The sequence below is a fragment of the Triticum dicoccoides genome, chromosome 5B (genome assembly GCF_002162155.2).
Source record: "Triticum dicoccoides isolate Atlit2015 ecotype Zavitan chromosome 5B, WEW_v2.0, whole genome shotgun sequence".
In the NCBI taxonomy this organism is placed as follows: Eukaryota; Viridiplantae; Streptophyta; class Magnoliopsida; order Poales; family Poaceae; genus Triticum; species Triticum dicoccoides.
The window spans coordinates 58,080,667-58,103,518 of NC_041389.1; positions in this window are offsets into that span (position 1 = coordinate 58,080,667).

The window sequence follows — 22,852 nt, forward strand, 5'->3', positions numbered from 1 at the left end:
TGCGTGACACGGAGCGCTAGCATGTTGCATCAGCCGAGCTTCTGCTCGTCGGCGAAGACAGTGGCCATAGCCCTGGATGTGTGCGGCACCATTGGGTACCTCTCTCTCCCCTTCATCGACAGCATGAAAAACTCCCTCGCCAGCCTCTCCGTCTCGTCCAGCAGCTCGCCCTCAATGTCGTGGTCTCAGTTTGTGTTTTGCAGTACAATAAACTGGGCCACGACGTACACGCTGCTCTGGCCTGTCGCTCGCTGCATGCGATCACTCGAAATCTCCCGTCAGTCGGCCATGTCCCGTCGCAGTGGAGTCGCCGTGCTCTGAAAACACATGCATGGCATGGCATGGTCGTTATCAAATATCAAGGCAGGCTCATGCATCATCGATCGGCATGATTAATTCAAGTACGCAGGACATTTACTGCTAAGGCCAACTCCGGCGCACGACCCCATCCGTCCGGCCCTATCCGTTTTGGGGCAAAACGGACAAACCCCAAGGCCTAGCGCGCGACGGCCTGAACCCATCTTGTCCTTTTTGTGTCCGTTCGACCCTATTTCCAGACCAAAGTTGAGATGGATTTCGATCGAAGCGGACCGCCGTTTGCGTCCTCGCATCCGCGCATGGCCCGCATGACAGCCACCTACACCACCTTTTCTCCCCTTCCCCTCTCTTTCTCATCTGCAGGACGCCGGAGCCGCGTCGCCTTCGCTCGTCTCACCGGAGCCGCACCGCCATGGCTGCCCTCATGTCGCCGTCCACCGTGTTGCCTCGCCGGAGCACACGCGTCGTCACAGCGTGCTCCAGCTCGATGAGAATGTCGCGTCGCCATGGCGATGCCCCGCGTAGGCGTGCTCCTCGCCCTCGCCATTGCAGTGCCCCGCATCGGCTACTGCTGCCGCGGCCTAGGGCAAGTGCGGCGGCAAGCGCGCGGCGACGCCTGTGGCGGCCTAGGATGGGCACGGCGGGTTCGTCGGTCAGCCAACGAGGCTGCGCATAAGTTTGCCAAAGTAGGTGTAGATGATGAGTTAGGTAAGGTGTGGTGGGGATCTCCCTCTAAATTTGTTCTTTCTGTAATCGCTGATGACATCCCCAGCTTCGCTGGTTAAATAAAATGCAGAAGCGTTGATCCTAAAAAAAAGACTCGAGCGTGTCACTTCACGCACGGACTTGTTTTTTTTTCTAATCCTAATTAATTAATAATTATAAAACGAAACGAATGGCGATTCGAGTCAGAGTTGGTTTGCATTAATTTTCCGCCACATACGCAAACATTCGTTTCTCCTCCCACAATCTTTCCTTCCTCTTCTATCTCTTTCTCTCTCAGATCAGATCAGGAAAATAATAATAATAAAAAGGAGGCCGCTTTCTTCTTCCTTCGATGAGTTCGCCCAATCCTTCTTCTTCCCCGATTTATTAATTCCGCCCATTGTTCCCGCCGACGCCGACCCTACTCCACTATTAGGTTTGCCTCACTAATGACCTCCAGTTTCGCCCCGAGGGAGTATGGATTTGTTGCATCCTCCTCTGCTCTGCTCTCTTCATCCCCTGTTCCTATTCCAGGCTCCGTCCAAGGGAAGGGAGGCAACTGCATGAATGTCCTTCTTCGCCAACTCTGGCGATGCTTGCTACCTTCGGTATTTCACAAGTTGCCGACGCCTCCACCGCTCCATTTTTCAATTTAATTGGCATCCGTCGCCCCAAAGCCTCGTCTCGTCTCGTCGCCGTCGCCCCAAGTCCTAAGTCGCACACGCATCCCGCACGCGGATGAATGACTATTTCTAGTATATATAAACATGAAAGAAGGCATGGTGGAGAGAACAAGGGACCCGTGATGCCGTGGATCGGTGAGGTGGCGCAAGCCAAACCATTCTTGGCTGCCTAGTCGACTTCCCTAGGATATTTAATAACATGATGATGATAGCAGTCTTGCATCCTTTTCCTGATATGGGAATCATTAAGTGGCACGGTTTTCTCGCGGCTTTTATAGCGGCACATGAGCCCAACTGGTATACCCTTACAAGTGCAGGACCTAAGGAATCCATTCCATGGTATGCAGTGCTATCGTCAGTAGAATAGTAGTTTGTGTGAGGAAAGAAGAGCTTACATATGATCCATATTGCTGGGTGTGACTTGATGCCATTGACCAACACCTCGCCACGCATCCGTGATGGCTCTGAGGAGTATGGATTTGTGAGGGTAGAGGAGTATGGATTTGTGAGGGTAGAACAACCTCACGAGGAAAGCATCATCTCATCTCGCCATCGCCACCCAAGTCGCAAACACACCCTGCACGCGGATGAATGGACTACATCTACTATATGTACAGATGATCTTAGAACGTATGACACGGAGCAGATCAGTGAGGTGGCGCAAAAACTTGCTGACTAGTGTGCTTCCCTAGGCGCATCAATTTTCATGAAAGGAGTGAATCATTAAGTTCCTCTATTTTTAGCAAACTTCTCAAGTTAGTAGGCTATCCTAGTTTCTTTGAGTAAGAAAAAACGAGCTCAGTTGTCCCTGGAGCTTGTTATTTATGTTACTAATGTTCAAGCCTTCATTGATGTTGATGGGCACAAGCAATCCCTTTTGACTTTTTTCACAAGAATAACAAACCAGGAATATGCTACCTAGCGCTTATCAGCAAATGGACCATAGGCCAGGGATGGCATCAAAGACAAACTGATTATGTGATCAACTAGAAACATTTGGATTGATTGCATCTTTCAAAGATGATGCAACATGGCTAACAATAATTCTTATCAATCTATGCATACATCCACTGCCTGATGATAAGATTTATCCACACCTCCATCACAAGTTTTGCTCATGTAAACAACAACTCTCCAAAAACATATACGCATCATCCCACGAACATGTGAACGAAACAAGCAAACAAACAAAAGACAAGTGTGGCAGCTTGATAATGGTGCCCGTCATGTGAGGCGACCACCAAGGGAGACATTACATTCGAATATTACTGTGCATGCAGAGGATCGCAGCAAAGACAATCTCGCCTCGAGCCACTCGAGTTTGCCTGTAGAACATACGTCGCCGTCTTGTTCCTGGGCGTCAAGGAGAATCATGGTGATATCCTTGATTGCATCTCGTACAAACTGTCCTGGCAAAACAACAAATAACCACAACTTAGTTGGTTATCAAAGCGACAGAGTCATCAGATGATTTGCATGCATCAGTGTTCAATACCAGGATTTCTAGACATTACTCACGATGAAAGCATGATCTCATCTCATCGTCGCCGCCCAAGTCGCAAATACAAAATATTACAAAGATTATGCGGTTCTAGAAGGAACTACTCTCACAAGATTTAATTACCAGCATCAACGAATCAATATAAACTATCATCCCTGGGCTTCAGGGAGTGAATTGGTCTAGACACAAAAGGGAACACAGGCACCTCTAATCAAGAGACCAACTAATTCTATATTACCAAACAGAAAAACCCAATTCATGTACATCAGAAAAGAACACTCATGTCCAAAACAGCACCTCACATTATTGTGAGTTTGCGACAGGATGGTATGCCTTCGACATGTTTACATGAAGCAAGCAGTTATGCTATTACAAATTTACTATACATACAGGTTGAGGTTTTCGCATACCTATGAAATATATTCTTTAAGCTTCAAACTGATGAATTCATCCGGTGCTCTCTTCACAAGCTCATAAATCATGAAATGGCCCTTCTGGACCATTAATCATCTCCCCCCAACAAGTACTTGGGTAAAGATATTAAATCAGAAACACACAAAAGTACCATTGAAATACATGGTATTCTGCAGCACAAACTGAAGGTTCAACCATCATTTGCTTCAATAATGGTTCAAGCACCTGTTTATTGTGAGCGAGAACAGGATGTATGCCATTGTTCTCATTTAAGCACAACCGTTAAAGTTGATTCCAAAAGGTCCTTTGGAACGTGATTGCTAAAATCAAGAGACATCAAACGATCATTCTGATGAGGGCATGTCATCTTGAGAGTTTTGAGCATTCTTTCTGAACATTGACCAAAATATGCTTCTCCGTGCCTGCAAGCACCGACCAAACATAAGAAACTCATCTACCAGCACACCAAAACAATGAGCAGGAGAAGGGCAGTAAGGCATGCCACAAACGAAGAGGACAGCAAGATGGGTTACTTGCCTATTCATGTAGTTCTAGATGAGCATGTATCCCAGGTTCTCAACGACACTGGCAAAGAGCTCATCATAGGCCCATTCTCCTCGCCTTGGCCGAGTTTAGCTGCGCCATAATATATGGGTGATGATAGGGGACGCCCTCGGGTTGAGAATGCTCATCTACCCATTTACTCTGTTATCCAACAAAAGACACCATCAAAATCAAATATCACTCAGCCAAGCAAGCAAAATTAAATCGAGTACCCACATGATTCAAGCCTTCAAACATATCTTGAGCTTTGTCATCCCCTAGGTACACAGTACCAATCAATCTAACTCTCTAGATTATGTTTATTCTAGATGTACAACATAAAAGAAAGAAACAGTAGACTTCATAAAAGAAACAAAATCCTATAAAGATTCTAGGCCAGCATAACTCTCTAGTTAAATAAAATTCACCCTCTTTGTATTGAGGGAATCGTTCAAGCCACTTTGTTAGGAAGACCGATCCATAAAATGGGTACTGATATGAAACCAAAAAAAGGGGGTTGTAAGACTGGAAACTAACAATGTACTACAATATGTGTGTAAGTAGCAATTCAATGATCCAATTCATCAAAAATAAAATACTGCTGAACACAAGCAGTCGACATTGTGCACTCAGCCAATGGTGAAGGTGAGCATTAGATAGAAAAATGTTGAAGGTACTTGTTTTGCACAAGTGTGGTTGGACTTTGCAACCACCAGTTGGTCAAATTTCTTGATCAATTGCAAGAAGCAATGATTTGTGCCAAGAAAGTAGAGCTTCCGGTTTATCAACCAACCGATCAGCTTTCAGTAATCTAGTGAAACACGGGGCAGACTCAGCCTTGAGTTATGTAGCTTTCAATTCTTTAGAAGGAAAAAAGAAGACAATTTCCATGAATGAATACAACACAGCTAAACCTCGGTTTATAATACAGAAAACAGACATGGGAAAGCTCTTTTGAGTACTCAATTGCAATGATGATGCATATGGGCCAAGGCAAAGCATGTCGCTTATGCCAAATTTGGTGGTCCATGACCAAGCCTCTTGTTACTTGTAGCAGTACAAACACTTGTAGGGAAGGGATTCAACGTAGGCCCAAAGAAATTAGAGCTTACCACCTATGCCGGGGAGGAAGAATAATAGAGGCCACCTTGGTGAGCATCCTCACCAGATCGGAGGGGCTTTTCATTTCACCAGATGGTAGCAAAGAGCACACAACCTGCGGTGTTGCTGCAAGAAAAAAGCATCATGTAATCAGTGAATGCAATGAGCTGTTAAAGTACCCTTCAGCAAACATGCAAGCCAGCAAGCATGAAAAGGTACTAGACTTCAATACATGAGACCAGTTCTTCTATACTGAATACAGGCACCAGTACCATAAGTGTCTATCCCGGATTATTCAAGCCAAGAAAAGGGAAACCTATATAGCTACGAGTAGATTTCCGACCAATCAAACAAATCCTCATCTAGCCATTTAATCTGCTGTACAACAATGATACCACTAATCAAATCTCACCCAACCAAGCAAGCAAAATTAATCGAGTTTGAAGTTATTCAAGCCATCAAGCAAATCTTCAGCTTGCCATCTCCTTTGTACACAGTACCAACCAATTCACTGTACAGATTATGTTTACTCTAGCTGTACAACATAATAGAGACAATAGACTGCATAAATAAAAGAAACAAAATCCCATAAAGATTCCATGAACTAGCATAACTACCTCCAGTTAACTAAAATTCAGTTATCATCATGCTCAAAATATCAACAGAGCTTTTTGAATATGAATAAGCAACACAAACAGGTGAATCAAGGAACAAGATATTTGCAACTGCAAAATATTAAGAAACTGTTTAGATACATATCTTCAAAACCAAGCTGGAGTTCAAGGTATGGTGCACTCTCAGAAGTTTAGCAAGAGAAAATGGTTACTGATATGAAACAAAAAAAGGGTTCTAAGACTAGAACTAAAGTTGTACTCCAAAATAGGTGTAAGAAGCATGTCAAGTATCCAATTCGTCAAAAATAAAATACTAGTAAACAGAGACACTGTTGAAGGTGAGCATCCGATAGTAAAAGGTAGGTAGTCAAATTTTATGGCCAATTGCAAGGAAATCAATCAGCTTTGAGTACTCTGGTGGAAATAAGGAGCAGACTCGGCCTTGAGTTGTCTAGGTTTCAGTTCCTTTATTTAGGGACTAGCTTTCAATCCTTTATTACAAGAAAGAAGAAGAGATTTTCCATGAATCAATACAAGACAGTTAAACCTCATTTTATAATACATGAAACAAACATGGGAAGGCTCTTTCAGAACTCAATTGAAATGATGATACATATGGGCAAAAAAAAGCAGTTGACTTATCATAGATGTTGTGATCCATGACAAAGCCTCTTGTTACTTGTAGCAATACAAGCGCTCGTAGGAGGGCTTGTTTGTTCAGCACTAAAACCCTAGAAAACGAGATGCACAAATGTAAGCCTATATGGCACAGTAGCCAGCGCAAAATTCAACGCTCTAAAACCCTAGAAATCGAGATGAGCAACGGTCATGGACACAATCAGCACACACACACACACACACATGGTTCAAGGTGCAGACGTCTTGTATACATGACAGAATCAAACTTCTCGAGGGCTATAGGGAATATATTTCTTCTCCGTCCTCACCATCAAGTCAGGCCCGCCTGGGCAGAGATAGAAAGCAAATAAAATAGTGGACAAAGAACTAGTCCAGATTTCCATGTACATACAATCTGGATTTGATCGAGACTTATAGACTGATAAAAAAGTTGGATGTTTCAGAGCCAGGATGACCATCCACCCTTGATTAGGCAGACTAAATATTGCTAACACCAAGAAAAAGTAGGGATCCTACCAAAGCTATAACATGGAGTAGTACCAAACCTTGTACAAAAAGAGAGAGTAGCATGCAGTGCAAAAAGTACAGAAAGTGGAATGCGCAATTGTCTAGGCACAACAGAATCTTGCATAGGCGGACAACATAGTAGCAGCCACATACAGGAGTACGCAGTCATCTAGATGATTTTGAAGTTGAAGCAAAGTATGTTGTATTGCCTCATCTAGATGATTTTGTGCCATGTGTGATATGTTATAGACTTCTAAGCTCCGCCCTGTGTAGTTCTTGCTTATTGTAACAGGAACACCAAAACTGTTTACATCGACACTAAATCAGTGCTGAAGCACAAGGCTACTATCCCACGGTAAACAGAATGATGTTATTGCATTAGGGGATTGGGTTTGCACAGAACACACAAAGACTGCCTAGTAGTCAAGGTTTGGTTAATTGGAAGTTAGCATGAAAGCAATGTGTCAGTCACAGCGAAACAAGCTCTGATTGGTTGAGATAAAATGGATTTATTGACAGTACGACAATCAGCCATGAGCACATGGCTCGTTGAGGGCATAAAAACAAATAAAGTTTATAGCTTTAATTGTTTCAATACTTATTCATCAAAAAGATCCAAGCTTTAAGGTACTAAAAAAAGATATGTATATGGTCCTTATTCATTTCATCAACCATAGCTCGATTGTCGTGGGCACATAGAGCATGAGGGAGAGCAAAGGAGAGGGGAACCAGCAGCTTACCTATGCGGGAACCAAAGAGGAAGCAGCCACTGGAGGGGCAGAACAGGAGGCGTCGGAGTGATCAGAGGAGCAAGCAGAGCTGCTTCAATAGCCATCTTCGGTGTGCTTGCTTGCACGAACCGAATCCGCCGAATAAAAGGACAAAGAGGTCTTCGGGTCTGCAATTGAGGCGCAAAGAATCATAGTTACATTCAGGAGATCAAAGAAGCAGGGTAATACTCTTAAGTTCTCTGGTCGAAAACACAAACCCGAGCAGGAATCTCAAAGGCGCAAATAAGTCAAGAAGCTCAAACAAAATAGAATCAGATTCGAAACGTATGGAAGAGATCATGGAAAAGAGTCTCATCAATTTAACAGCTACATCAGTTATGAAATGGCTCAGATTTTTCTACCAGGATAACACATTTTTTCTCAAAATGCTTCAGATTTTGTATAACAATCTTTTCAGTCATGAATTTTCAGAAGCAGAGCTGGCATGTTTTTGAAAGTGTTTAGCCATGGTCAAATCAGAACACATAAATCTAAAAGAAGACCATTGAATCTCACGGCAACCAAACTGGAATAACAGAAATGCAAAACGACCATATATATCCCACAAAAGAACATATTAAGACCATTACGCCATGCATCATTCAATCCCATCAGTGCAGCACTAGTTCAGCCCATGTGCTTTTTGATTATCTAAATTTCTCAATCTCATCACCGCAACACTAGTTCATTCATGTGTTTTCCAATTATCTAAATTGCAGGAGATGAGAAGAATAATTTAGAAGCAAATGAATGACACCATAGGACTGATGACACTTAAATAAATAAATAAACTAAGCAATCAACAGCACCACAATAGTTACATTTTATTCTATTGCATGAGAAGAAAGAAAATCACCCGAATGAAATTAAAACTGTAATTGTGTGTGGCTTAGCCGCAGATATTATGCAGCAAGTTGAGCAGAGAAGAATGAGAAGTCTGCTCCTAGAAGAACAGTGCCCGGTGGCAACTCAGGAAAAAAACAGGGCAAGTAATTTGCTTGACAAGTAGACAAGTATGTTTACCAATAATGCTCAAGCAGAGAGAGCCCTTTCATAAAACTAGAGAATACTAGATTAGGGCCCTCATGTAGCCAGAGGGAAACTAACTATCCAGCAGGAATCACTACAGCATCATCTACCGATCCAATTGAGGCCAAATACGAAACAAATATTTTTCAAGGTTCACAATGCACTTTTTTTCTAGGTTTGCAACAAAAGAATGAATGAAAGAAAGAAAACAACATTCTAAGCCTCACTAACTTGGAAGGCATAATTCTCCCAGTCAGCCATTTTTAATTAATTCCCACCAAGCACAAGATAATTGTGGTGGCTGGAAGAGCAACACCACTACATACAGCATGACGACTACAATCCCTCACGGCTCAATGGACGCACCATCTAAGGGCAGAGAGAAAGAACGGGGGCTCACCGGAACTCATGCAGCCGGACACTGAGGTACCGACGGTGTCTGGTTTCATATACATGTAAATGGACTGATATATTAAAGTGTGAAGAGCTTCCTAGTATTACAAATGTCTGGTGCATCAAGAAACCTCCAAACAGAGTGCCCATACAGGTTTTGCATATAAAATAAAGTTAAATATTCTATATGGAGTCTGTTCCACTTAAAAGGTTGTGTGTCAAGTTGTTTTACCCAAAAAGAAGTATGAAATAGAAAGTCTACAACTATCAGGAGTTCATTTTGAAAATTAGAGGTTCAACTCAAGTTCTCAAAACGCAGTGGGGCTGTCACATCCCTAGCTTCTGGCATTGCACTAGTACTAGCCTTTGGTGATGCATCATGTTTACTTTTACAGAAAGTTGAAATGGGGATTGTCCAAACCCTAGCATTTTAAGAATTCACCAGGTTCACCTAAAATATTTTCAGTCAATCCAAGTGGCTTTCAAAAATGTTCATCATCTTTGGAAAAATGCTGGAAACAGTAACCAGAGATGATGCACATTTTTCCATGTCATTTTGGATCTTTGAACTAATATATATCGTATTTGAGTTGGAGCAAATATATGTTATATATATATATTTAATGCTTCAATAATTCTGATATTTTGTGAGGGGCTCTAGAATATTACTTTCAGTCCCTGCAAAAATTATTGGAAGAAACAAAATGATTTAGTGTTTGAACTAAATCAAAACAGATTGAAACAAATAGAAAACAATGATTAAAAAAATAAAACAGAGCAAAAATAAAAAGGGAGACGGCCACCTGGGCCACTTACCTGCTTACCTGCCCGGCCCAGCTCCTCCCGCTGGCCCAGCCCGCCACCGCTACCCCCCCTGTCGTCTTCTTCCCTCGCCAGAAGGACGCGGGCACGCGCCCGGCGCGCGCGGCCACGCGCCCCGGCCACCTCCTCCCTGCCTGGCTGCCTCCTCCTCCCCTGGTTCCCTCCCGCGACGCCACGCAGCCCCCTCGGACCCCTCTCACTCTTCCTCGAGGCCCCGCCCCTCTGCTCTTTCTCTCTCGCCCGAATCCGAACACAGCCGTCGCCACCGACGCCGTTCGCCGCGGCCACCATCCCCCTCTCGCCTCCCCGACGCCTCCCAGAGCTCCGCAAGTCCTCCCTCGTCCTCCTCGTCGTCTCACACGACCAGAAGAGCCCCGGAACGCCGCCCCCGACGTTTTCCCCCTCGCCGGCCGCCGAGGATCTTCTCCGTCGAATTCGGCCACTCCGGCGCGCCCCCGAGCTCGCTGACCCTCCCTGCACGATCCCCGTGAGTCCCTGCTCCGTTTCCCCCTAACCCCAAGCTCGATTTCGAGCTCTAGCCGCCCCCTCTACCGGAGCCGAGACGCTCCGCCGCACGGGCTCGTCGCCGGTAAAGCTCCGGTGACCTTTTGGTCCCACGCCTGCGTCCGTTGCACTCGTTGCGTCCCGTAGAGTAAAACTAGCGCGACCACCGTCTTGTTTGCACACCGCAGCGCCGGTCCCGCGAACACCCGAGCTCCGGCAGCCGCAAAAGAGGTCGCCGCCGGCAGCTCCGGCCACCCCAGCCTCCGCCACCGCCACCGTTGGATGCGCCACTCCACCCTCTCCCCGTAGCTGCTCCCTGCGCACCAAAAGAGCCCCTGTAGTGGGTTTCCGACGCGCACCACCGCGTCTGGCCTCGCCGGCGTCAAGCCGCCGGTGGGTCTGACCACGTTGACCACGGCGGGACACACCCCCCCCCTCTGGGTCGATGACAGGTGGGGCCAGCCCCCCCCTGTTAATTAGTTTAGTTATTTTATCTTAACTACCCCCTCTCTACTGACACTGACAGGTGGGCCCCCGCCATCAGGTGATTAGCTTAAGCTAATCACCACCTAATCTAACCCCAGAGCCACTGACATGTGGGCCCTAGTGCCCTAATCCTTAATTAAACTAAAATAAACCCCCCCTATTAACCTGTGACGCTGACTAATGGGACCCCCTGGTCAGGTTTGACCCAGGGCAGCCCTGTTGACTTGCTGATGCAAGCATGACGCACTGCTGATGTCATAAAGTATTTTCTGGATTTAATTATATTCAGGAAATTCCAGAAAATGCCTAAAACTTCTAAAAATCATAGAAAATTAACCGTAACTCCAAATTAAATAATTTATATATGAAAAATTATCAGAAAAATTCAAGGAATCCATCTGTACCATTTTCATGCATGTTAGAACAACTTATAGCTGCTGTTTAGCACAAATCAACAAAAAGGCCTTTGAATATTCACATATGGAGTTTGAATTTGAATTTTATATTCAAACCAACTTCATTTAATCTGGTTTTAGGTGCATTAGCCCAAAACACATTCATATTGCCATGTCATAGCATGCATCATATTGTGCATAGCATTGATCGTGTCTTTTCTGTATTGCCGGTAATTGTCCCCTCTCGATAGACGCGATACCGATGATACGATCGTTGACACTGATGAAGACTCAATGTTATCTTCAGAAGTGCCAGGCAAGCAAAACCCCCTTGTTCATTCCGATAAAATCCCACTCTCTCGCTCCTGCTTTTTTTTACTGCATTAGGACAACACCGATTCAACTGTTACATGCTGCGGTAGTTGAACCCCTTTATCCTCTGCATGACCTGTCATTCCACAGTAATTAGATGAAACCCACTAGCATGAGTAGGAGTTGTTTGAGCCCTGTTGTGCCTACTCATTCATGTTTGTTTGTCATGCCCGCTACTGCTTAGAGTTGAGTCAGGTCTGATTCATCGGGGATGAATCAGAGGTGTGTGAACATGTCCTACGGTGTGTGAGCTAAGCGTGTGAACATGATTTGGTAAAGGTAGCGGTGAGAGGCCATGTAGGAGTACATGGTGGGTTGTCTCATTGCAGCCGTCCTCAGGAACTGAGTTCTGTGTTTGTGATCCATGATTCAGCTACTACCACGCATTGGGCCCGAAACAAATGGACCCTCTCGGCTTCTTAATCACCCTTGTCCTCTGTCCAGGAGTTGCAAGTAGTTTCTGGTGTTTGTAGTATGCTGGAGGCCGTGGACAGCGCTGACCGTAGGGGTGGGCTGTGATGCGGTAGGCACGTGGCCGGGTAAACCGGGCGCCCGTTTGGTGTCACGGAACCCTGTTCACATCGTTTGGGGCTGTGAGCGAAACTCCGGCCGGATCTCCTCATGGATGGAACCCGAATAGGCGATAAACCTGGACTAGAGACTTGAGTGTTTCGGTAGGCCGTGGCCGACACCCACGTTGGGCTTCCGCTTGAAGGTTGCCGAGTACATGTCGTGTAAACGGCGGTAAGTGGTGAGAGCGTGTGTGAAGAAGTACACCCCTGCAGGGTTAACATCATCTATTCGAATAGCCGTGTCCGCGGAAAAGGACTTCTGGGTTGCTTATATCAGTTCATAGACAAGTGAAAGTGGATACTCTAAAATACGCAAGATAAGCGTGAGTGCTATGGATGGCGTTCTCGTAGGGATACGGGAGCGGATCCATAGTGGTGTATTGAGATGGTGAATATGTGGACTCGTGTGCGCCACCTCAAAAGAGTTACTCGCAGTCGTAGTTCAGGATAGCCACCGAGTCAAAGCTGGCTTGCTGCAGTTAAACCCCACCATCCCCTTTGTTGATAATGATGCATATGTAGATAGTTCTGATGTAAGTCTTGCTGGGTACATTTGTACTCACATTTGCCTATTTATGTTTTTGCAGAGAGACTTCGGTCTCGCTAGTAGTTTCGCGTGGACTTCGACGTTTAGCTTGTTACCTCAGCTACGATCTTGTGCCCTCGGCAGTATCTGGCAGATAGTCAGGCTTCTCAGCCTTTTTCATTTATAGTGGTCTGTACTCAGACATGATAGTTTCCGCTTGTGCTTTGACTTGTATACTCTGAATGTTGGGTCATGAGACCTATGTTTGTAATATCTCGCTCCTCGGAGCCTATTGAGTAAATTACTTGAGTCATAGAGTCATGTTGTGATGCCATGTTGTATTTGCACATATCGAGCATATTGTGTGGGATCTGACCATCTAGTTGTTTATCTTTAGTAGCCTCTCTTACCGGGAAATGTCTCCTAGTGTTTCCACTGAGCCATGGTAGCTTGCTACTGCTCCGGAACACTTAGGCTGGCCGGCATGTGTCCTTCTTCGTTCCTGTGTCTGTCCCTTCGGGGAAATGTCACGCGATGAATACCGGAGTCCTGTTAGCCCGCTACAGCCCGGTTCACCGGAGTCCTGCTAGCCCAGTGCTACAGCCTGGATTCACTCGCTGATGACCGACACGTTCGATGCTGGGTCATGGATGCCTGTCCCTGTAAGTCTGTGCCACTTTGGGTTTACGACTAGTCATGTCAGCCCGGGCTCCTTATCATATGGATGCTAGCGACACTATCATATACGTGAGCCAAAAGACGCAAACGGTCCCGGGCAAAGGTAAGGCGACACCCGTGGGGATACCGTGCGTGAGGCCGCAAAGTGATATGAGGTGCTACAGGCTAGATCGATGTGACATCGAGTCGGGGTCCTGACAGCGTTGGTATCAGAGCTTGACTGCCTGTAGGATTACTAAGCCAAACTGGTCGAAGTTGAGTCTAGAAATTCTTTAGTTATAAGGGAATTGATTGTGGGATGGAACGTAAGGCTCTTTTTACTCCTTATACCTCATGGCCTTCTGATCTGAGTCATCATCTTCTCTTCTACGGGGATTAAGAACTAGGCTTTCTCTTCTTTCTATCAGGATCACGCGTTACTAATCAGTGGACTTATAAGATTGTTGGACTTAAGCCTCGTTTCAGTTCCTACTACTTCTGTATGTTAATTATTGATCTCGAGACCTTGATATTGTGCTTCTGAGTGGTTATGCCACCATTTTGTGAATGTCTCAAATCTTTTCTGAGCATTTACAGCCGTTATGCTGTCCGAGTCATCCCAGGTTTCTAAATAGTCCGATGCATTTGCAAATCCCTTCCTTCTGTTTCCGATGTTCCCATGGGCCAGATTAACCACACTAATCGGTGTGTTGAGGTAATTATTGCCTCGACATATATGTTGGAATTATTATTATGACCCTAAGTGCTTAGGGGATCATGTAGTGGTCTAGCCATGATTTGTGTCCTAGTGTGAAGATTCTGGCCTTTATCCTCGAAAGCATTCCGTGATGCTACTTAGTAATAGGTATTCTGTTCCTGGGTTCTTGAACCTGAGATTCACTCCACCTACTTCGTGTTGATAGTAATTGTTAGTGCCTTCAGGATATTAGTAACCTTTGCGATAGTCCTTGAAGTCCGTGGTATCTTCTTCTTCCAAATACCATGAACTACTTATGGCAGAAGTTCCTCGTTGAACTGAAATATCACAACAGGATTATTCTTGAGGAGTTCTCCATTCATAAATCGTGACTCTGCCAGTTCTACCTTTCTGCATGGGTTATCCGGAAGAATTATGTTGAACTCGGTTCGATATACTAATTTATGCATCCACAACTCAGAAAGTTATATGTTCCTTTGAGTTGTCCCTCTTTAGTTGTCTACTGACCTTCGTCTATCAATTGATAGTCAAGAGTATGCGCGCGTTCGTTTGTCGATGCCTATTACTCTTGTGGCCCGCCAAGCCATTCCGTCCTGAATGACTAGGAGAAACAAACTCCAGTACCTCATCCATATTTAGGATTGGGTCAAAGTAGTTGTGTTCCGCAGATCAAGTTACAATCCAGCTTCTGGTCTGCTCTACCCTGAAGTATTACCTTCTTTATGGCAGGAATTTCATGAGAATTGCACCACTTTTTGTGAATTCTTGACATAGTGATACTTCTCGCCATCCTTTTTCATTCCTCGGTTCCGTGTTGATGCAACCGGAATACCGACAAATGAATTGTGATGTGTGAAATCAATACTCCTAGCAACCTCGTTGCTTGGTAGTTAAAGGATAATAATTTCATTCTTAGTATGTTGGTTTTCGAATCATCATTCTAAGGTTGATCATGCTACCTAGTCCTTATTTCCTGGTGCACTCTTTGATTGATGAGTTAGGATTTGTCAAGTCCTCGCTCATTTGATCATATCATCTTGCCCTGAAAAGCAAGATTGTTCTCGAGCTTAGTAACATATCGGTGGTTCGTGATTTTCCGAAGATCTTCTCGGAAGTACTACCAGGTCGTCACCTGACCGTTATGTTGAGCCCGTGATCAAGTTGGTTTCTTATGAACCACCTTCTTTCCAAGAATCGGTGTTAGATATCCCTGAGCTAGTTGGTTAAGCTGGACAACAACTTGGAGAGTTGGAAGATAAAAACTTGTCTGACTTAGTTCGTTCCAAAGGGATATTCTTGTGTAGTGTGTGTTGAAGAAAGATGATATCTTCATCGATTAGTCCCTGTGATCAGTTGCTGGACCTATTGTCTTATCAATCCCTTGATTTGAGTGTGGGCTATCGTCAAATCAAATCAGTACCAACGATGCTCGTAATGTTGTCCTACTCGTGGTTGATCCCTCGAGCATACACCATTACATCTTTGGTCTGACCAATGCTATCACCGTGTTCACATGATGGTGGAAGTCCAGTGATATGGAAATTCCGATGAGTTGCTGTTGAGCCCATCAGTAGCATTTTGTCTCCCCCCATGAATCATGTTGAACATCAACCTAGTGTTGGAAACTTGTGTAAGCATTTCTTCGTGTTTCGTTCATGAAGCATATGTTTGAATGAAAGTAGTGATTTTCCCTAATTCATGTGCATATGATGCAAGTTGCCGCCATGAATTTGAGGAAGATTGTTTTGTTTCCCTGGAATCATTCCAAATTAGTCATGCACACGTGCGAAGTATTCTGTGGTCTGGAGATTTGCAACCTTCATTCCATATGTGTCCCGAGCACACCAAGCCACTGATTGATTTGTTCAAGGGGAAGAAGTTCCTTCATAAGAGCTAATCATATGACTTATGCAAGGACTTCGTTATCCACGGTGATGGTTCCCAACCAGAACTCGGTAGTGTTTTATTGTAAGACTACCACGTGGTCATGCTTGTCCGGGACAACGTGTTCACATGTTTGTAGCAGAACCAGCTCATGTTTTGGAGCTTACTATCGTAGTTCATTTCCCGAGAATCTCGCAACGTCATCTCGTCGATTTGTGTTGCAAACTTTCATTTTTCTTTCTAGACTTGATGAGTCTGGGATATCCTGACACCAACCAGATCTGAATCTCAGGCAGATATGATGGTTGGAACATTCTCCAAGAACTATAATATTGGTCCCTCGATAACCGGTAAAGTGGATGTCGTGGCCAACACACCCAGCCGGAAGACCTGTTATTATAATATCTTGATTGAGGAAGTTGGCCACCTCCCCATAGGGATTTCGTAGGATTTACTTCCTAGTTGTTCCTTATGGATTCTTGTGCTCCCAAGTCCGACCTTTACTTGATGTTCTAGATACCAGACCGTTTCTATGAATGGGTTACACTAGCACATCAAGGAGAACATTTGAAGCGGAGTGCTAAATGTCTCTCGGTCGATCATCCAGATTTTGTTCCTTGGCTTCGCTAAGGTGAAGTCCGAGAAGGTGTTATCTTCCTTTGCATCTGCATCTTCCATCACCATTCATCATGGTAGTGAGTTGTGTTACCGGACCCTTGACACGGATGTTGGTAAAACCTTGATGATTGTGGAAATGCTCAAGTTCTTGAGAGCACGCACAAGCGCTACGTGTTATCCTCGGCACTAGCTGGGTTTGCTCTCAGTTTCCTCGGTTATGCTATAACCACTCCAACAGTGAATTCACTCTTTATTGTTGGGTTCTTCCCCAGTTACCAGAATCATTCCCAGCATTTGCAATTTTGTTCCCAGCTTGTACCGCTAATGTGCCATTCTACCATGGGTCTCTTCCACCTCCGGTGATAAGCAAATTCATCCATTACGTTGTCTTCAACAAGGTAATCCACATCATCCAAGTCCGAGTATGCCATTCTACCGACCCCCTCCAAACGATCGCTCGAGAATTGCCTTAGGCTGGTTTAAAGAGTTTCAATGATCTCTGAATCAAAAGTAATTCTTTTTGCCACTTAAGGGGATATCTCTACGAGTCACCTTCCCTAAGGTGTATCGTTATGGTATCATGGCAACTCAACTCCTCGCTACGTTGACAATCGTTTACCACCTTCTTAGGTATGAAATTGTTGTCTACCTAGTGAACCTTCGTCATCCGTTTCTTCCACCCCTATTGATGTGTATCTCGTGTCTCAACCCGAAAGATGGTTCTATGTCTCATTCCGTAAGTTAATCTTGAGTTGTTCGATCTTCGAGGAGATCGACCCTTCTAGAGTCTCCTTCTCCCCCCCCCCCCTGTCATGTTGACAGGATTTCTTAGAGCAAGACGACAAGACAAAGATGGTGATCGAATCAACGTTTCTATGAAGTGCAACCTGGATCGTGAAGATTATACTAGTTGCCTTTACCTTTCACCTTACCCTACGCTTGAATCTCGAGACGAGATTCTTGTTTAGTGGGGGTGAGTTGTCACATCCCTAGCTTCTGGCATTGCACTAGTACTAGCCTTTGGTGATGCATCATGTTTACTTTTACAGAAAGTTGAAATGGGGATTGTCCAAACCCTAGCATTTTAAGAATTCACCAGGTTCACCTAAAATATTTTCAGTCAATCCAAGTGGCTTTCAAAAATGTTCATCATTTTTGGAAAAATGCTGGAAACAATAACCAGAGATGATGCACATTTTTCCATGTCATTTTGGATCTTTGAACTAATATATATCGTATTTGAGTTGGAGCAAATATATGTTATATATATATTTAATGCTTCAATAATTCTGATATTTTGTGAGGGGCTCTAGAATATTACTTTCAGTCCCTGCAAAAATTATTGGAAGAAACAAAATGATTTAGTGTTTGAACTAAATCAAAACAGATTGAAACAAATAGAAAACAATGATTAAAAAATAAAACAGAGCAAAAATAAAAAGGGAGACGGCCACCTGGGCCACTTACCTGCTTACCTGCCCGGCCCAGCTCCTCCCGCTGGCCCAGCCCGCCACCGCTACCCCCCTGTCGTCTTCTTCCCTCGCCAGAAGGACGCGGGCACGCGCCCGGCGCGCGCGGCCACGCGCCCCGGCCACCTCCTCCCTGCCTGGCTGCCTCCTCCTCCCCTGGTTCCCTCCCGCGACGCCACGCAGCCCCCTCGGACCCCTCTCACTCTTCCTCGAGGCCCCGCCCCTCTGCTCTTTCTCTCTCGCCCGAATCCGAACACAGCCGTCGCCACCGACGCCGTTCGCTGCGGCCACCATCCCCCTCTCGCCTCCCCGACGCCTCCCAGATCTCCGCAAGTCCTCCCTCGTCCTCCTCGTCGTCTCACGCGACCAGAAGAGCCCCGGAACGCCGCCCCCGACGTTTTCCCCCTCGCCGGCCGCCGAGGATCTTCTCCGTCGAATTCGGCCACTCCGGCGCGCCCCCGAGCTCGCTGACCCTCCCTGCACGATCCCCGTGAGTCCCTGCTCCGTTTCCCCCTAACCCCAAGCTTGATTTCGAGCTCTAGCCGCCCCCTCTACCGGAGCCGAGACGCTCCGCCGCACGGGCTCGTCGCCGGTGAAGCTCCGGTGACCTTTTGGTCCCACGCCTGCGTCCGTTGCACTCGTTGCGTCCCGTAGAGTAAAACTAGCGAGACCACCGTCTTGTTTGCACACCGCAGCGCCGGTCCGGCGAACACCCGAGCTCCGGCAGCCGCAAAAGAGGTCGCCGCCGGCAGCTCCGGCCACCCCAGCCTCCGCCACCGCCACCGTTGGATGCGCCACTCCACCCTCTCCCCGTAGCTGCTCCCTGCGCGCCAAAAGAGCCCCTGTAGTGGGTTTCCGACGCGCACCACCGCGTCTCGCCTCGCCGGCGTCAAGCCGCCGGTGGGTCTGACCACGTTGACCACGGTGGGACACACCCCCCCCTCTGGGTCGATGACAGGTGGGGCCAGCCCCCCCCCCCTGTTAATTAGTTTAGTTATTTTATTTTAACTACCCCCTCTCTGCTGACACTGACAGGTGGGCCCCCGCCATCAGGTGATTAGCTTAAGCTAATCACCACCTAATCTAACCCCAGAGCCACTGACATGTGGGCCCTAGTGCCCTAATCCTTAATTAAACTAAAATAAACCCCCCCTGTTAACCTGTGACGCTGACTAATGGGACCCCCTGGTCAGGTTTGACCCGGGGCAGCCCTTTTGACTTGCTGATGCAAGCATGACGCACTGCTGATGTCATAAAGTATTTTCTGGATTTAATTATATTCAGGAAAATCCAGAAAATGCCTAAAACTTCTAAAAATCATAGAAAATTAACCGTAACTCCAAATTAAATAATTTATATATGAAAAATTATCAGAAAAATTCAAGGAATCCATCTGTACCATTTTCATGCATGTTAGAACAACTTATAGCTGCTGTTTAGCACAAATCAACAAAAAGGCATTTGAATATTCACATATGGAGTTTGAATTTGAATTTTATATTCAAACCAACTTCATTTAATCTGGTTTTAGGTGCATTAGCCCAAAACACATTCATATTGCCATGTCATAGCATGCATCATATTGTGCATAGCATTGATCGTGTCTTTTCTGTATTGCCGGTAATTGTCCCCTCTCGATAGACGCGATACCGATGATACGATCGTTGACACTGATGAAGACTCAATGTTATCTTCAGAAGTGCCAGGCAAGCAAAACCCCCTTGTTCATTCCGATAAAATCCCACTCTCTCGCTCCTGCTTTTTTTTTACTGCATTAGGACAACACCGATTCAACTGTTACATGCTGCGGTAGTTGAACCCCTTTATCCTCTGCATGACCTGTCATTCCACAGTAATTAGATGAAACCCACTAGCATGAGTAGGAGTTGTTTGAGCCCTGTTGTGCCTACTCATTCATGTTTGTTTGTCATGCCCGCTACTGCTTAGAGTTGAGTCAGGTCTGATTCATCGGGGATGAATCAGAGGTGTGTGAACATGTCCTACGGTGTGTGAGCTAAGCGTGTGAACACGATTTGGTAAAGGAAGCGGTGAGAGGCCATGTAGGAGTACATGGTAGGTTGTCTCATTGCAGCCGTCCTCAGGAACTGAGTTCTGTGTTTGTGATCCATGATTCAGCTACTACCACGCATTGGGCCCGAAACAAATGGACCCTCTCGGCTTCTTAATCACCCTTGTCCTCTGTCCAGGAGTTGCAAGTAGTTTCTGGTGTTTTTAGTATGCTGGAGGCCGTGGACAGCGCTGACCGTAGGGGTGGGCTGTGATGCGGTAGGCACGTGGCCGGGTAAACCGGGCGCCCGTTTGGTGTCACGGAACCCTGTTCACATCGTTTGGGGCTGTGAGCGAAACTCCGGCCGGATCTCCTCATGGATGGAACCCGAATAGGCGATAAACCTGGACTAGAGACTTGAGTGTTTAGGTAGGCCGTGGCCGACACCCACGTTGGGCTTCCGCTTGAAGGTTGCCGAGTACATGTCGTGTAAACGGCGGTAAGTGGTGAGAGCGTGTGTGAAGAAGTACACCCCTGCAGGGTTAACATCATCTATTCGAATAGCCGTGTCCGCGGAAAAGGACTTCTGGGTTGCTTATATCAGTTCATAGACAAGTGAAAGTGGATACTCTAAAATACGCAAGATAAGCGTGAGTGCTATGGATGGCGTTCTCGTAGGGAGACGGGAGCGGATCCATAGTGGTGTATTGAGATGGTGAATATGTGGACTCGTGTGCGCCACCTCAAAAGAGTTACTAGCAGTCGTAGTTCAGGATAGCCACCGAGTCAAAGCTGGCTTGCTGCAGTTAAACCCCACCATCCCCTTTGTTGATAATGATGCATATGTAGATAGTTCTGATGTAAGTCTTGCTGGGTACATTTGTACTCACGTTTGCCTATTTATGTTTTTGCAGAGAGACTTCGGTCTCGCTAGTAGTTTCGCGTGGACTTCGACGTTTAGCTTGTTACCTCAGCTACGATCTTGTGCCCTCGGCAGTATCTGGCAGATAGTCAGGCTTCTCAGCCTTTTTCATTTATAGTGGTCTGTACTCAGACATGATAGTTTCCGCTTGTGCTTTGACTTGTATACTCTGAATGTTGGGTCATGAGACCTATGTTTGTAATATCTCGCTCCTCGGAGCCTATTGAATAAATTACTTGAGTCATAGAGTCATGTTGTGATGCCATGTTGTATTTGCACATATCGAGCATATTGTGTGTATGTTATTGAAATGCTTGGTATGTGTGGGATCTGACCATCTAGTTGTTTATCTTTAGTAGCCTCTATTACCGGGAAATGTCTCCTAGTGTTTCCACTGAGCCATGGTAGCTTGCTACTGCTCCGGAACACTTAGGCTGGCCGGCATGTGTCCTTCTTCGTTCCTGTGTCTGTCCCTTCGGGGAAATGTCACGCGATGAATACCGGAGTCCTGTTAGCCCGCTACAGCCCGGTTCACCGGAGTCCTGCTAGCCCAGTGCTACAGCCTGGATTCACTCGCTGATGACCGACACGTTCGATGCTGGGTCATGGATGCCTGTCCCTGTAAGTCTGTGCCACTTTGGGTTTACGACTAGTCATGTCAGCCCGGGCTCCTTATCATATGGATGCTAGCGACACTATCATATACGTGAGCCAAAAGACGCAAACGGTCCCGGGCAAAGGTAAGGCGACACCCGTGGGGATACCGTGCGTGAGGCCGCAAAGTGATATGAGGTGCTACAGGCTAGATCGATGTGACATCGAGTCGGGGTCCTGACAGGGGCCCAAGTAAATCCTTCAGACAGACACAAATAGTCAGGAACCCATTCATATAAATGATGCCATTCTGTCCTTTAGACCATCCATTCATCAAAATACAATAAGGGAAACTAGCTTAAGTTTAGTATCAATCACAGTTCATGAAATTATTTTCTGCGGCAAATGGAAATTTGATTCCGATTGATTCATGGCAAATCAAAGAAAAAGACATATTTTTTTAAATGCAAATTGTTCTGTTGAAGCATCAACAGTTCAAGCAACATATGACTGGACAATCCTTTCTACCACAAACGGACAATCAATCCTTGTTGTCTTATGGTGAACGCAAAGGAAAAGGCATATTTTTGAATTATCAAATGTTCAACTTCAGCACCAACAATCCAAGTAACCTATGGACAGAAGGTATACAGAAAAATGGTCGTCAGGGAAATATTACCTCCAAGAACTGTGCAAACATTAGTCAAGAAGTGTGGAAATAACACATGGCGCTCCATGAAGGCGAGCTGTAAAAGGAATGGATGCCAAATTATGCCAAGAAAATGTTGTACACGAGTCAACAGGTGCAAAACAACAAAATAGAGCCAGCATAGCATTATCTTGCCAGATGCAGATAATTCAAATAGGTACTTTAACAGGCAAAATGTTATAAAAACATGACATGAAGAGCTTATATCTGAACACTCTCAGTACTTATGAAATGTTATATCACAGGGAACATCTTGATAATTGGCCTTTTGCGAAATTCATCAACCTAACAAAAAAAGAGTAAAAATTTCCATAAATGAATACAACACAGCTAAACCTCGGTTTATGATACAGAAAACAAACATGGGAAAGAGACAAGT